Source organism: Vulpes lagopus, chromosome 16, assembly GCF_018345385.1.
Source record: "Vulpes lagopus strain Blue_001 chromosome 16, ASM1834538v1, whole genome shotgun sequence".
NCBI lineage: Eukaryota > Metazoa > Chordata > Mammalia > Carnivora > Canidae > Vulpes > Vulpes lagopus.
The window spans coordinates 50202529-50220078 of NC_054839.1; positions in this window are offsets into that span (position 1 = coordinate 50202529).

Genomic DNA, 17550 nt, shown 5'->3' on the forward strand with positions numbered 1-17550 from the left:
TTCTTACTGAAACCCACTTAAAACTGTTTTATCATTATGCACATTCTTCCTTTGGTTTATTAATTAACAGAGCATGGAGATTAAATAGCAGTCTCTAACATAGTTTCTGGTAAACTGGGGTCACAGGTAGAACTTTGTATTTTCTTTTAAAATGGCTCATCTAGAATTGCTTGCTAATTTGAAGGAAAAACATTTCTTTCAAGCACAATTTTCAGTTTAGCCAAGATGAGAAACACCTTACCCCATGTGTTCTTTCAGATTGCTCTGCATGCATGTGGGTTGCTTTCTAAATTTTTTTTTGGAATTTGTTTCCTTTTTTTTATTCAGAGAAATTATGTGAAGTATTAAAAAGTGTGATTTTTTGAAATCACACATGGGTGCATCACCTGCTGTAGATTTAAATCATAGAAATGACCTTTTTCTACTCTTTATGGATATTTGTTAAACGTTAAAAATGTACTGCATCACAGGCAAAACCTTGATGATTCCCTCATGAAGAAAGACAAAATAGTTAAAAAATAGACAAAAATAGTCAAATAGACAAGATAGAAAAAGTGTTACTACTGGAATAATAGAGAGATGAACAGGTTGAAATTTGGAGGCAATCTTGACTAAGAGTTTTTCTAATCTTTCTAGTCAAGGACATTAGAGTGTCACTGTCCAAAGCTATCCAAAGTGGTTCATATTCATTGCATTTTATTGTTAAGTGGAAAACAAACTCAGACCTAGTTGGGGAGACTTTATTGAAAAGTATCATCACAGGGTCACGGGGATGGGGCAGGCAGCGGGGGACATTGTGATGACGTCGCAGGGGAACTGCTGTAGTTGGGAGAAGGGCTCGGACCGGCTAATATCTTAGGGGCTAGGCTAAAAATATTTCTTTGATAGGAAGAAGTGGATAAAGCCAGAAAGATCAGAGCGTGAGATCAGATGTGAAAGGACAGATGATGGGGTGGTCTGCTGAGATAGTAGGTCAGAGAATGTTTTAGTCTGAGGCCACCCTACTTGGGAGGCAGTGGAGGGCAATGCTATTTTAGGAGGGGTTGTCTGGTGCTCAGCTTGCCAGTGGGCCAAAGGTCAGGAATCTGGTAGAATGAGAGGATTTTAACCAAAGTTTAGCTAACAAGTATTTTGTTGCGACTGACCACTGGAAACAAGTATTTCAGCCAATCATTTATGAGGCAAAGAATGGGAATGTGGGGCGTCTATGTTTGCCCTCCCTGGTGAGGGGTGAGCAATTGGGGTATCCTTTAGTCTTGCCTAAGTCAGATGGGGAGGATGCTTCTTTGCAGTGACATGGTTCCTAGAATACAAAACGGTGGGGAGATTTCTTAGCCTTTGATGTTTTCCAGGAGCACTGGGCTCATTTAAAATTCAATATTGTCACTATGTCCAAGATTACATTTTTTGTAATATCACTATTCTTGTTGCCTAGTGACTAGTGTTTTAAATGCCAAATGCATTCCTAATGCACGTAAACCTTTATTATCTGGTACCTTTATCAACCTGGGATTTTTGTATCCTTTTGAAAAAAAAAAATAAATGCACTATGTATTTAGTTGTTGAGAACTACATGCAAACAGGTGATGATATTATTCATTAAAAGATTTACAGATCTTCTAAACTGTCAATATGCTGAGGTAAAAATGTTTCCTTCTCTGACTTTTCTCAAATTTAGCATGCATGAAATGGAGAGGTGCTCAAGATTTACTGGCCAGAATTTCCCCCATCTTTATCAGGACATCAGCAAGAGATGCAATTTAAAGTGAATGCATAAAATGGTCAGTTTAATTTTTTTTTCCAGGCGTAGCATCATACCACTTCCTACAAATATACAGCTTGGTAAAGAATAACCAGAAAGCTGCACTGCTCCATAAACTTGCAGGCGAAGTTATTGCAATGTCATTTAAATGGCCTCTTTTTTAAAGTAGAATAATTGACCGCTTCTTTCAAGTAGCAACTTATAATTTAGAAATACTTATAATTTATTCCTTGACACTTATCTAGTTCACTGAGAAAGTTTACCAGTGACCATGGATATCTGTTGGCACGTCTAACAAAACCAAGGGCTGGATTTGGAGAGTCAGTTTGACTGTAGCAAAATGTTCTTGGGGAGCTTTCGCTCTCTTCTGGAAGAGTTCACTAACAGATGGCAACTTGTCATTGTTAATGGAGTGTTATCCTGAAAAACTTCAAGGATCCATGCAGAGTGTGACACTCTTCCCCTCCTCCTTTCAAGCCACCTCACAGAAATAGCCAATAATGACCTCTTTCTCTTCACAGATGATTCCACCTTATGTCGGCTGATTCCTTCCAAGCCACGTTGTGGCTGCTCTAATCCTAATATGACAAAAGACTTTTTGTTGTTTGACAGCGCATCTATGTACTAAATAACAGAAGCATCGTGATGCAGTAGGAAAGATATTGCCACCCCAACACAGGAGTCCTGAGTTCTAGCCCCCACTCTGGGAGTCCTTGGCCAGATGACTTCTCCACTCTGGATTTAATTGTCCTCAGTGAAGCAGGAGCAGATTGCCTGAAATGGACAAGAGGCTCGTTTCAGGTGCATTTGTGAGATCTGAAATTCCTTTGATATAAACAAAGAAAGCATCGGTTGGGTTAGCAGAGTATGTGTGACCATTTTACATTCCGTTTACTTTATTCTGCTAAAATGGTATTTTCATAGGAAAATTGGCAGTTTGGTTTCTAGAGTATAAAATGGCCATAAAACAGCAACAAAAACATTTTCTCTTCCTGTATTTGTTTAACAGCACATGGATTTAAGAGCTCCTTCACAGCATAATTTTATTTGTTTCTGTAAATCCATTAGTAAGATAGCACTTCAGAGATGACAATATAAAATGGTAAAAAAAACTTGCCCGAGATCATACAACTTGAAGAGATCAGTGCAGACTATAATAACCTGGAGGACATGAATCCCGGCACTAAGATTTGTTCACTTATTAAATCAGAAATAACTGTTTCATTTTATTAATGGTGATTAATATTCACATTACACCTGCTAGTCCCATGATATTGTCTACTTTTAGATGTTTTTCCGATGTAACTTCACTTACAGCTTGACAACAACATTCAGAAGAGAAGAAAGATAGAAAATGTTTCTCAGTTACAGAGTTAATCTGTGACTGATAAGGAAGGATAATCAATAATAGGCAAGTAGGGACAGGAACCCTGATTCCTCCTCCTCAATATTCCAAATACTGCTTTGCCATTTAAATCAGCCTCTCTGGGGCACCTGACTGTCTTTGGCTCAGGTCTTGATCCCAGGTTCCTGGGATCCAGCCCCACATCAGGCTTCCTGCATGGAGCCTGCTTCTCCCTCTGCCTGTGTCTCTATCTCTCTCTCTCTGTGTCTCTCATGAATAAATAAATAAAATCTTTAAAAATAAATAATGGGGGATCCCTGGGTGGCGCAGCGGTTTGGCGCCTGCCTTTGGCCCAGGGCGCGATCCTGGAGACCCGGGATCGAATCCCACATCAGGCTCCCAGTGCATGGAGCCTGCTTCTCCCTCTGCCTGTGTCTCTACCTCTCTCTCTCTCTGACTATCATAAATAAATAAACATTTTAAAATAAGTAAGTAATACATAAATAAATAAATAAATAAATAAATAAATAAGCCACTCTTCTAGAAAAAGAATAAGGCCGGACATCAAATGCCTATTGAATAATTAGAAATCAATTCTTCTAACCAGACATTTGTTTATTTAAATTTGCTTACATTTATTTAAATCAACCAGGCTTTACCTTCCCTTCCTTCAGCCCCACACCTTTTTTCCTTAGCATCACCTTGTATCCCTCTCTCTTCATTCTGCACATCTCTTTCGACATTGTCATTTCACACAGGTCCCACGAGCAGTTAGATAAGTTATCCCTTTAAGAATTGTTATTCAGTGGATCTCACAAATGCATACAGTTTTCAACTTCCTTTGGAAATAAGTGCTGGTACTTTTGCAGGCTTTCCTTTTGTGATTAGAAAAAATACCAATACCATTTTCCTGCAAATATATATTAGCAACACGATGAGAAAATTAACATTCTTATTGCATAGAATTTGTTACTTCTCTGAATGAATAGGAGAATAGCAAATGCTAATGCAGTTTAAAACTGAAATGAAATGTAAATAGAATTGGAGTTTGATTTCCTGAAAGTATTTTTCTTGAATAAAAGAAATCCTTAAAGACAATGCTTTTAGTTTTAGACAAGACACTCATCTTAAATATTAGCAGTTTCCAATAGCTTACATCTTAATAAACAGTGATAAGTGTGACAATTGTATTTTACAATTGCATCATACTTTATGGTTTCCAGGACATGAGAAGACAGTTGGGTTATGAGCTCAGCTTTCCTCTGCTAGTGCAGGGGATGTACCTATGGACTCCACAGTGACTCCTTCTATTTAAAGGAATCAAAATGCTCATGCATGCAAAAGCTGTTTTAGACTTATACATTTAAAGAAATAAACATCTTTTTTTCTACACTGTAACCAACTTTATTTTACAGATTGATTGTATAGTAATTCTTAACAAATCATCGAGTGCGAACGGTAAGCCAAGAAGGTACCTGAAAGTTCATTTTAACCATTCCAGACACGCAAACATCTATGATGTATAATTAAAAGAGAGATAAAAGAACAGATAAAACGATAAATAAAATACCCTTGATGTGTTAGTATATATTTCTTTATATATTGGGATACCTACACGAGAAAAAAAATGCAATTTAAAAAATAATACCAACATTTTTAAAATTTATACAAACTTCATTAAAATTCATGCCTTTTCAAAGAGATCTCTAATGTGTTACATCCAGAAAAGTGACTCCCTTCCCTGATTGCATTTATCACAATATGTAACATATATTACCTATTTAAGTGAAAAGCACTGACCAGTTAAGATTTCATTGAAAATTTTAAGCAAGCAGGCATTTATTGGAATTCAGGAGAACTGCAAATCAAGACACAGATTCAGATAAAAACCTGACTCCTGTTCTGAGGAAGACAAAGGTAGGGGGCAGAGTTATACAGGGGAAAGATCTTGAGTGCAGGTCTCATTTAGGTCCTTTATGTAAAACAGGGATTAATGAAACTAGGATTAGTTGCTGCTATTTTCAAAGAGATTCTTAGCTTGGCTTGCTTGTTCCATTTTGAAATCTCCTTTTGCAAAAAAAAAAAAAAATATTTTAAAAGATGGTTGAATTGTAGAGGTTGATTTATTGAAGGGTGATGTATGAAAGCTAGCATCCCAAAAGGAATTCTGTTCATGCAAAGCTCCTTAGTTACTGAGCAGTGCTTAATGCAGCTGAACCTAGTCAACTGGAAAGGTTAGTTGGCAGCACCCTGCCAGGGAAGTTGTTGGTCCCCCCTCTAATGGTGAATGCCAAACTCCTGAAGCACAGCTGTATCTAAGGCTTTGTCAGATTGTGTTGTAATGTCAGGGGCCCTAATCATACAAGGGCAGAGTCAGTATGATGTGGGAAACAAAAGCAAAACAAAAAATAAGTTTCCTGACTACCTATAGGCCATTGACAAGTCCTTAAAACAGGGACATTCCTCTAGGGACTCAACTGCCCCTTAGCCCAGCCTCCAGGATCCTGCATGTCTACTTTAACATACAAAAATTCCTTTGGAAACTTCCTTTATCTCTACATCCTCAAGATATATGTTGGTAGTCATCCTCTAAGTATATGTCCCACCGGTATACACATGAAAGGTCTCAGAACTGAGTTTTTACTGACCAAAAATAAATGACTTTTTTTTAACAATAGCCAGCCCCCTCAGATCCTGGAAATGCCTGTCCCTAACCCTAACCCCATCCCACCTTGAATGTATTTAACAGGCCAGCCGCTCCTCATGACCCCAGTCAGCTCTTTCTGCCCACGGATCCTGTCCCCGTGCTTTTAATAAAACCACCTTTTTGTACCAAAGATGTCTCAAGAAGCTTTTCTTGGCCCTTGGCCCCAAACCCCAAACAATTTTTTGTTGTTGTTATTTTTTTCAGTCACATCTTCACATTTATGCCTCTCCTAGGTGGCCACCGTAGGCCTGTGGTCTTAGGGCAGAGTATGCACACACACACACACACACACACACACACACACACACACCCCACACGCACAGATATCTGGGAAGGGGTTGATTTCCACGCAGGGGCATTTGGGCCACAACAGGACAGTGCTAGCTTTGAAAGTAGACACGAGTGGGCCGGGACAGACAGGGTGAGACAGCTGGGACCAGCCACTCTGGTCACTGTTCCTGAACAGAAACAAGGGAGCACACACACCAGGGCAGGGGAAGATGGTGCACCACATGGAAGGACACATGTTTGTTGATCACACCCATAGTTTGAAGTTTTCAGACCTCCAGGATTGAAGCCCTTTCTTCCAAACTGACCTCTGGCAAGAGATATGCCTATACCTGTTTAACGGCCATCTCTGGGGCAGGGTATGATCATGTGATTTATAATGTGTGGTGCCAGTTTCCATGGTGTAAATATTCCAAAGAGCAGTGACTTCAAGCTGCCTACATGATGTCACTGAACAAAGAATGGGGGAGGGATACTAATAGCTCACAATTACCTAGTGTTTTCACCATGCAGATACGAGAGACATTTAAAAACCCTCAAGAACACAGATATTAGTAAAATGTAGATGACTAGGAAGTGAAGAGTTTTGTGTATTTATTACCTTTGCTTTTAAAGAAATTTAATTCCATTTATATAATTTAATTTTTTAATAATGGCTCTGTTTAACCACCCAGTAGCAAAACTCCTATAAAACTGTCAGTCATTACTGGATCTGGCCCAGCTAGAACTTGGAAGGCTACCAAAAAACTCTGTAGATATTGGGGTACTCGGGGGACTCAGTGGTTGAGCATTTGCCTTTGGCTCAGATTGTGATCTTGGGGTCCTGGGATCTAGTGCTGCATCAGGCTCCCCACAGGAGCCTGCTTCTCCCTCTGCCTATGTCTCTACCCCCGCACACCTCTCTGTGTCTCCCATGAGTAAATAAATAAAATCTTAAAAAAAAAAAAAAAGAACTCTGTAGGTATCGGAGACCTACACACCCACTATACTTCTTTCTAGACAAATTTCCCCAGTATATTCTGCTGCTGCTAAGGCTGCCATGCGAGTGAGGCCTGACCTTTTGTTTTTATTTTCACAAATAATTGTGAGAAGTTTCAGCATGGGAGTACATCATGCTTGCTTCCTTTTATCCTCATTACCCAGAAATCAAAAATTCCAAAAGAGTTCTTCATTAAATTAAAATGTATATAAAGATTACAAGCATATCAACCTTTAAAATATGGATGACATTTGGTCCTATGAAAATTCTACTTGATTGAAATTAAATTTCAGCGAAATTGCAAATATCAGCCCAAATTCTGTCACAAGAAAATGTTATTAAATGTTTTAGGTATGACTCATGCTAGTCCACTTTTATCAGTAGGCATCTTGACAAAAGATCATGTCATTCCCCCCACACCTCCCTCCAATGCAGGCAGTGTTCTAGGAAATACCAGAACTTGCAAATCCTCTGCTGGCTACATCAGCCATTAATTACTAATACTTTTAGCACTTGTTCTTTTTTTTCTTTTTAAAGATTTTGTTTATTTATCCATGATATATTTATATGTATATATATATATATATTTATATATTTACACAGAGAGAGGCAGAGACATAGGCAGAGGGAGAAGCAGACTTCCGCAGGGAGAGCCCCATGTGGGACTCCATCCCAGGATCCCAAGGCCATGTTCTGAGCAAAAGGCAGATGCTCAACCACTGAGCCACCCAGGTACCCTGGCATTTATTCTACATCAAACCAGGTGCCCTGGTTTATGTTTGGAAAGATTAAAATACACTTACATGAACTGGTTCTAATATAAGAGATACCTTCGGAGACCATTTCTTCTGACTGTCAGAGTATTATTAGGGACTATTGCCAGCAAAATTTCTTCCAGCCTTTCCTCCTCTACTTTCTCTAAAATGCAGTGAAAATATGGTTGACTACATTGGTTCTAATGCCTATTGCAATAACTACTAAAGCAGTTTCAATTCTCTCTTATACTCAAAATGTGGTCAAGGACCAGCAGCATCTACTTGTTAGAATCACAAAAATCTCAGGCTTTACCTCAGACCTACTTAATCAGCATCTGCATTTCATCAGAATCCCCATGTGATTCTAATGCAAATCAAAGTTTAAGAGGCACTAATCCAGACACTATCCACACTATCCATGGCCTCGGGGCCAGTTCTGATCATTGTTACACCTTCAGCACCTATCAGAGTGCCTGGCGCTGCCATACACTCATAAATATTTATGAACGAATGAATATATATTTGTATTGGCATTTGTTTTAAACAGAAATAGATTGTTTTCAGGTTTTCAATCTGTTCTCTTCATGAACATTATCAGACGTAGCTTTAAGATGAAATCTAGAAAAAGCGATGGAAAAAAACCCTCACAAAAAAATAACCATATTTCAAAAGAACCGAAGGATTATAAATAAAAATTGTTAATTATAATTAAATATTTTCCTGAAGTATTATTTCATTTGAATTTCATTCTTTCGTTTCAGAAGTATACTAAAATTGTATTCCTTAATTTTTGTGACGTTACTTTATGTTTCCTTAAAACATTAATTTTAAACATAATTTTATTATCTAATTCCAGTGCTTCTAAAATGCTTATTATCTGCATCTCTTGGCATCCTTATCAAAATGCAGGTTCTTGGACCTTACTCTGCACCCGAATAAATTCTCAGAGATATGGATTAGAAAACACTTACCTGTAGGTAATTTCCCTACTGTTCGGAAATTATTTATTTATTTATTTTTAAAGATTTATTTATTTATTCATGAGACACACAGAGAGAGAAGCAGAGACATAGGCAGAGGGAGAAGCAGGCCCCAAGCAGGGAGCCCGATGTGGGATCTGATCCCGGATACTGGGATCACACCCTGAGCTGAAGGCAGACCCTCAACCCCCAGGCGTCCTGGGAATCATTTATTCTGATGTAAAAATATGACTTCAAGGGTGCCTTGCTTCAATTGCTTAATAATCTGACTCTTGATCTCAGCTCAGGTCTTGATCTCATAGTCATGAATTCAAGCCCCACATTAGGTTTCACACTGCGAGTGGAGCCTACTTAAAAAAATAAAATAAAATAAAATAAAAATATGACTTCTTAGCAGACATTTTTTGCGATGATGAAATACATATGAACTAATTTTTCTCGAGATGATTAATAGACGTAAATAAACAAATATTAATCTAATTGGCCATTTTCTGAGAATAATCTGACCTTGAGAAGTAGAAATTATAGTGCTCATAAAAGCTCCCTTCTTAAAACCAAATTAAGAAAAAATAAGCCTCATCTTAAAATAAATGCACAGATACCTTTGGGCAGCATATTGATTAGAGTTTGACATAGTTTGCTTAAAATTTAGATCATGTTGAGAATCTTCCCAGCCCCATCAAACTTCTGAACTGTTTTTGCTGACATTTAAAAAGCTAACAAAACAAAAATTAACTCTTACCATGCATCGACCATTAGATTCTACTTCTTTATTTTTTTTTCACCAAGACTACCACTAGTGCTTTCTAAAACTAAAGTACCCATGTTGCCCTAGTGTCAATGCATATTGATAGACTAAAGATTCAATAATTTAATCAACAGTGGTAAAATTATTTTATGACTTTTGGCTTTTTAAAGATCATCTGTGTTGATCTCAGATGAAGAGGTTAAGGGGAGATGTATAATCACCTTCAAATCCTATAAAAGCCGAAAGAGACTAGGGGTTTCTAATGACTCAGAAGAATGAACAAAGTACACACATCACCATATGTATAGTACTATATGCATTTATAGAAACAGGCCCTTTAGGTTTAGTTACAATATGCATTACATTTCAGAGTTATTTTTTTTTAATTTTTATTTACTTATGATAGTCACAGAGAGAGAGAGAGAGAGAGAGAGGCAGAGACACAGGCAGAGGGAGAAGCAGGCTCCATGCACCGGGAGCCCGACGTGGGATTCGATCCCGGGTCTCCAGGATCGCGCCCCGGGCCAAAGGCAGGCGCCAAACCGCTGCGCCACCCAGGGACCCCCGCATTTCAGAGTTATTGAGATGAGATTATATAACCATTAGGTAGTAGCTACACCTGAGCAGTGGAGGCATAGTCCTAAATCCTTGAAGAGGAATGGTAGAGACCTAAACTGGAGGTGAGGATTGATGAAGTTTTGGAATATAGGTGAGGTCTGGAGCTGGAAGAGCTTCTGCCCCAGGCCTGTGAGGGGTGGCTGATTATGTACCTGGGAGTTGGTAGGGGTTTGAGGAGAGCTTACTCTCTAAGGAGTTTTGGAAGCAAGGTTTCCAGGACGTTGAAGGGGCTAGCTATTATTGAGAAAAGGTCATTTATTGCCAGCTAATAAACTTGAGTCATGAGACCCTTCAGATATATATTGGTGGGCCATGTGCTTGGAGGATGATTGTCAACACATATCTTGGGGGTTTAGAAATAAAGGGAAATTTCTAAAGGAGTTTTATATGTCAAAGTAGACTTATAGGCTCCTGGGGGTCAGGCTAAGATTGCCTTTTGCTCTTAGCAAAGTATTAACATCAAGGCAGTTGAGTCCATAGAGGAATGTCCCTTTGGCTGTTTCAAGGACTTGTCAATGTGCTGCCTCAAGCTCGTTCCTCAGCTAGCCCTGTGTTCCCCCATCGAGGATGGTGATAAATAAATTACACATTAAAGGCTCTGGGGGTACAACATCTCAACGCTGTGGCTTCCAAAACTTGGGGCTGACCAGTCAAGACCCATGGTGTAGACATGTGCTCTCCTCTTCCACCTTTGCCCCAAGGTAACACCTAGACTAAATATAATGCATGTGCTTTGCAGGTACAATTTCCCCTTCCTCCACTGGAGAAAGGCTACCTTGACAGTTCAAGTATAAACTCCCCCAGTGGGAAGAGTTCCCTGAAAGATTGGAGGTAGCCTCCATTAGAGAGCACCCACTGAACTGTCACAGCTCCTCCCAGCTCAGAGAGATGCAACAAATATCTGATCCTAAAACAACTTAGGATCCATTCCACCTCCTAGAACCTGACCCTCTCCTACCTTGAGAATATACTTTCACTTTAGTAAACTGCTTTGTGCTCACTACTTTCTTTCTGGCTGTCTTTATGCCAGCATGGTTCTCCATGGAAATCTGGTGGGAAATCCAAGGACTGAGACCTCTGTTCACACAATGCACTCTTCCACTGGTAACAAAACAACCATATATTAATGACTTACACCATATTTAAAAACTGTAAGTTATTAGGAATATCTGATTGATTGATTGATCATTCTATAAATTTATTTACTTATTTTAGGACTGAGGAAAAATATTTGTAATGAAGAGGCTTGTTTATTTATTTATTTGGTAATAATTTGAACTTGCTAGTTAAAAAATCCATGGATTTCTCTAAATTTTATTATTTGATGATCATCTTCTACAGTACTGATCACATTGTGTTATGTTCTGTATCAACACCCCTACCAAGAGAACTTTTTACTTGCTATCTATATAAAAATAATACATATGTTTTGGCCAACTACTTAGAAGACTCAAAGGTCAAATGTGATTTTTAATACATTAAACACCAATAGTGCAATGGAGGCTGCAGATTAAGCATGCTTGAGCTATGTCAATAGAAGCTTTACAAATAAAGTTTAGCTATTCCATAAGAGGTAAGATGAATTTTTGTCCTTCCAAGAGAGGGCTCCTTATTCATATGAATATGTTTAAATATACTTAAATTAGGAGAGAATCTATATAGCTTATTTTTTATTAGCTTTTATTTTTTATTATAGCTTCCTATGGTTCTGTTTGTATACAGCTGAATTATTAACAATTACATCACATGTAACAGTAAAGTGCTTTCTTTGACACCATCTCAACATTGGAAACAATTATGCTGCTATGCCCTTTTCAATAAACAGGAAACTAGTTCTTGAAGAACTTAAGTGAATTGCTCAAGGAAAGCTAGAGAATAGCTGAAAGGAGAGAGACTCATTGGAGATTTAGGCTTTCTGATATGAAGCTTGGTACTCTCCTACTGCATTATGATCTCACCCATTCCACCAGGAGTACAGAGCACACCAGTCTTCATTATTGATTGTCAGTGAATAATGGCCTCTTCTAGTCATGCTCTTGGTTTCACTTCTTAGGTCAGCAGAGAAACAGTTGAGAACATATTACTAGAAGAGTTGTGGCAGCCTGCAAGGAGTCCTCCAAAGCAAATAGGCAGAGGATTCAGAACAGTGTCTTTAGAAGCCTGTTAGAAAAAGCACATATTAGCATAAGAGAAGTTTGGAAAGTGGAGTTTCTGGCTTCAGATTCCTGCTCTTCATTTAAAGTAGTTTAAGTTGAAGGTAATCACTCCACACATCTGGGTGGCGGTTTCCTTATCTGTAAAGCATGACTGAGGACATCACCAGGGCTCTTTGGCTTAGCTCTTGATTGTAGGAAAAGAGGAAGAGAATATTGCAATAACCGACGATTATAAAATCTTATAATATTTTAATCATTTTATAACATTTATAGTATTTATAACACGTTAATTGTAACATATTATTTATGACATTTTCTAACAATGGAATAATCATGCTGACCTACCTGGTATCCAATTCTCAGACTTCTTTTTTTGTGTGTTCATTCACTCCCAAGGTGATCTCCTGTCTAAACATTATCCAAAGGATTCTAAGTTTTTTTTAAGATTTTATTTATTTATATGAGAGAGAAAGAGATAGTGACAGAAATAGCAATACAGAGCAAGAGTGGGGAGGAGAAGGAGAAGCAGGCTCCCCCTTGAGCAGGAAGCCTGATGCACAGTTCCATCCCAGGACCCTGGGATCATGACCTGAGCCTAAGGCAGATGCTTAACCAACTGAGCCACCCAAATGCTGCTAATTTCTAAAATTGTATTTCCAGTGTCCCATCTCACATGGAGTGAAATCCAATTTGTTCCCATGTCCCACTCACACACCCACCTTGCCTCTTATTACTGCACACTCTCTTTCATTCTTTCTACATCCTATTGTTTCTTGAACAATCTAGGTATTCTCCTGGCTGAGGGCCTTTGCTCTCTGCTGTGCTTCAAATGCTCTCACTCAGATAGCAATGCGACTGTCGCCTCCCTTCTTTTGAATCTCCTCTCACTTTATTGGAGAAGCATCCCTGAAAAGCTTACATAAAATATTACTTTCTTCCCCATCCTTTTGTATTTCCATGATCTTGCTTTAGTTTTCTTCATTACACAAATCTCTGCCTAGCTAGCATGTTGGATACGGGTTAATTTGCTTATTGTTTATCTTCTCCCATTAGAATACAGGAACAGAGATTTTGTTACTGTCCTGGCCCCAGAACTTAGTGCATAGCAGGTATTTAAGAATTATTCATTAAATCAATTATTGAACAGAACAACGTTGTATGCTGGCAACAATGGCTAGCTACTTAAGAGTTGCTTCACCTAGTTTTATGGCAGTAACCAGGACATCTAGGTATTAGACTATCTCTTAACTTCCAGTATTTATGGATCTGTCAGTTGTATATAACAATGGCAGTGGGTGGAATTGCTTTCAGGTCTCTTCCTCACTTAGGTCTATTTACTCATATTCTAAATATGGAATGAATTCTTGTGGGCTACAAAGGGTGACTATATTCACAATCAAAGAAATATAATAACAACATCACTAGAAATTTATTTTATATTATCTATTATATCCCAGAAGTAGAGTGGAGCTTTACCTATGTTATTTCTACACCTGCCAAGCAATCCTGCAAAGTACACAGATTTCTCTCCATCTTACAGATGAAAAGTCTGAGTTTCAAAAATTTTAAGTACCTTGATTAAGTGAACAAAGCTTTTAATTGTTGCCATTTAAAGCTAGGTTTGCCTCACACCACACACTGTATCCTCTGCCACGTTGCTTGCTATTCCATCTTCAAGCAGAGAATATTATGAGGAATATTGTGCTAGAATTTTCTCACTTAACAAAATCTACTACATGAGACTGTAATGATTCATAAGCTCATTCTTTTTAGCAATCCTTGATATGTTCCTGAAATTTGTTAGAATGACAAAGAATCTCAGAGTTATTTAGTCTGACTCTCATTTTATAGGTTTAGAAAGTCTGCTGGCAAAATGTTGTTTCCCCAAAATCACACAGCTGCCCTATTGCACAAACTCTCTGAGCAGCGTTCACTATGTTGGGCCTTCCCCAAACTTGATTAACACCATACAAGATTTGAAACAAAATAAACTGTTGTCAGGTCCTCTGTTCATAGGTTAGTTTGGCAGAAAGTGAGTAAGACTTTCACTTCAGGGCTGGAAAATGGAGGATACACACTGTAGGAATTGCTTTTAGTCAATCAATACTACATTATTCAGTCAGGGGCGAAGGGTGTGCGTGGGAAAGCCAGGTGGAAGAAAATGGATTATACATGATAGTAATTGGAAGCCATTGTACAGCTCAAGTGACAAACCGTATCAATGACCCAAAAAGCTGTTTATGTCTAAGGTAGCAGATACAGAGCTCTAAGTTGTAACAAATCATGATTAACAATCGCTTCATAGGTATGGTGGCAAATATATTACTTAAAAAAACCAACAGTGTCAATGTAACAAAGAAGTAAATGCTACAATCTATAAATGTATGCACCTGTCACATATACACACATCACTTAATATATAAGTAACATAAAACACACAGAAATATGACAAACCCGCTTACAGACATAATTTTTTTTACAACTTAAACATCAAACATTCAAATCCAGTGTTATCTGGAAAAAGTCTCAAAGAACATAATATAAATTAAGTATATTTTTCCTATATTTACTTACAGATTGATTGTAACCACCTCTCACTTGATCAGAGCTCAGAATTCTATAGTGTAAGTACCATGGAGCTCATTATTTTTATATGTTCAATCAGTATTTCAACAAGATGTTCTATTGAAACAGGCCTTAAGTGACTTGGAAAATCTATATTGTGGTCAATTTAGGTCTTGGCTTTATTCACTTGCATTCCGGAAGCAAATATTTAAGAAACTTCCCAACTGTTTCCATTCTACAATTTCTTATTCTAAATGGTTTTAAAAAATAAAGAAAAATATATATTAATCACATATAAATGCTTAAACTCTTTTATTGACTTCATCTTTGTTTTGTATTACAGTTAGAGTTTGAGGTAATGGATACAAATTCTAGGAGATAACAAGAAATCACAACCCTAAATAAATATTCTTTACATTAAACCAAAACAATGATAGAAAACAAATTTAGCTTATAAAGATACAAGCACAATTGGAGACTACAATTTCTTAGAATAGCTGATTTACATTGTGAGCAATATTTTGCTCTTTTGTTATTATTTAGGATACATTTTGCTTTCAGTTTTAGACAATCATTCCAAATCCCATCTGGAACAAAAGAAAAACAAGGCCACTATAATAAATTATTAAACAGTAAGAGTTACAAATTATTAAATAGTAAGAGCTATGAAAAAAACTACTTTGTCAACATTGGAACTACTTGAAGTGTTCTAAAGACCAATGTATATGATCTCATTTTCTAGGCATATTATTATTTGAATAAGATTGTGAACTAGTCAAGGAATCCAATGCCATTGTTTCTATGGTGCGGAAAAGAATTTTGAATTAAAAAATATAAAAATAATAATCTTTAGTATTTTTCTGACTCCAACACATTCTCAAGATGATATACATCCTGCCTAAACCATGATTTTCCTCAAAATAATTTTTCTTACTACAAAATAAAAATTTAAATATTTTATCATCCATCAAACCATGCTATATCTTTTCCCCAGATATGCCACATGTATTCCCATTGTCTCCTTCATTTATCCTCTGTTTACATATAAAACGTCAGCCTCTCCATTTGACCTAAAATTTTACTACAATCTCTACTCGTTAAAATTTACATCAATATTCTTTAAAATGACTCCTTATTCTTTTTATCATTAGCTACTCTTGAGGTTTAAAATTATTAGTTGTGAGAAGCCTGGGTGGTTGAACAGTTGAGCCACTGCCTTCGGCTCAGGTCGTGATCCCGGGGTCCTGGGATCAAGTCCCACATCGGGCTCCCTGCAGGGAACCTGCTTCTCCCTCTCCCTGTATCTCTGCCTCTCTCTCTGTGTCTCTCATGAATAAATAAAATATTACAAAATTAAAAAAAATATACAAAAATAAAATTATTATTCGTCTTCAATGAAAAATATAATTAAATGTCTCAGGCTTAAATATTTTACCCAAAGAAGCAATGAAATAATGAGAAAAATATAAATAGATCCAAGATTCACATTAGTGGTCAAATCAACAGCTATGTGCTGATTCAATATGGAGCAGTTTTAGGGAAGAGATCAATGATCACTCAAAGATTAAAAGAGGGGAAGCTGAGAAAGTAGTGGTGACATACACATAAGTGAAAAGGTTAGGGATGTGGTTAATTCAGAATTAGGAAAAGAATAAGGTTGCATTTGTTGAGTTTGTATTACCAGTGAGCCAACTGGCAAATGGTTGCAAATGTAGTTTATAATCTTATGGAAGAGGTCAGATACCAAAATACATAGATTGCATTCAATTCAACAAATTCTATAGAGTACTTTCTCTGTGCAAGAGAATTTTCTGAGGAATATAGTCACATATAAAATTAAATTAAGCCTGTCTCTAGGGGTTCTTTGGTCTCAGTAATGAGAAATAGATACATACATAACTACTTATAAGTCATTATATGGAAATATCTAGAATATACTAGAATATACTATGGCAATCCATGTGAAGAAGCAATTTAATTTGCCTTGGTGGGCTTGGGTAAAGCGGTGGAAAGCCATGGAGTTGCAGACAATAAAGTTGCAAGCAAGTATCTCCCTCTCAGACTCTCCCTATATCGTATCACTTTGTGCATGATAATTTAGTGACAACATGGGATTCCTCTATATTTGCTATTTTTTGTAACTCTATCTCTTCTTACTAATTCCATATATCCTTTATAGACTTGGCTCCATTAGTACTTTCTCATTAAGTACTTCTTTATTCTCTTGGCATGTTTCTCCTTATGAGTTCTTCTTATGAGACCCTGTAATCACTGCTATTTTAATATTATTAAATAGTGTTAAAATTGTCTGTTTGCTAAATCTCTCATTAGGTTAGAAACTAATTAAAGGAGAGGCCGATTATATCTCTGAATCCCAAGAGTCCACTATAATACTTGACAACCATGAGATGTATAATAGATCTTTGTGGAAAAAAGGAAGGGGAAATAAACAGAAGAGGAAAGTATAGGAGAAATGAAGGGAGTCAGGAAGACAGATTTAAAAATTCTCAAGACAGAGGCTAAAATTGTTATGGTGATAAAACAAACACAATAGAGAAATAAATGAAAGTAATGTAATGGTCCAGGAATAAGTGTAAAAGAAAATGAGCAATTTATGGTACATTCATTTGAAGAAAAAGAAGGAAAA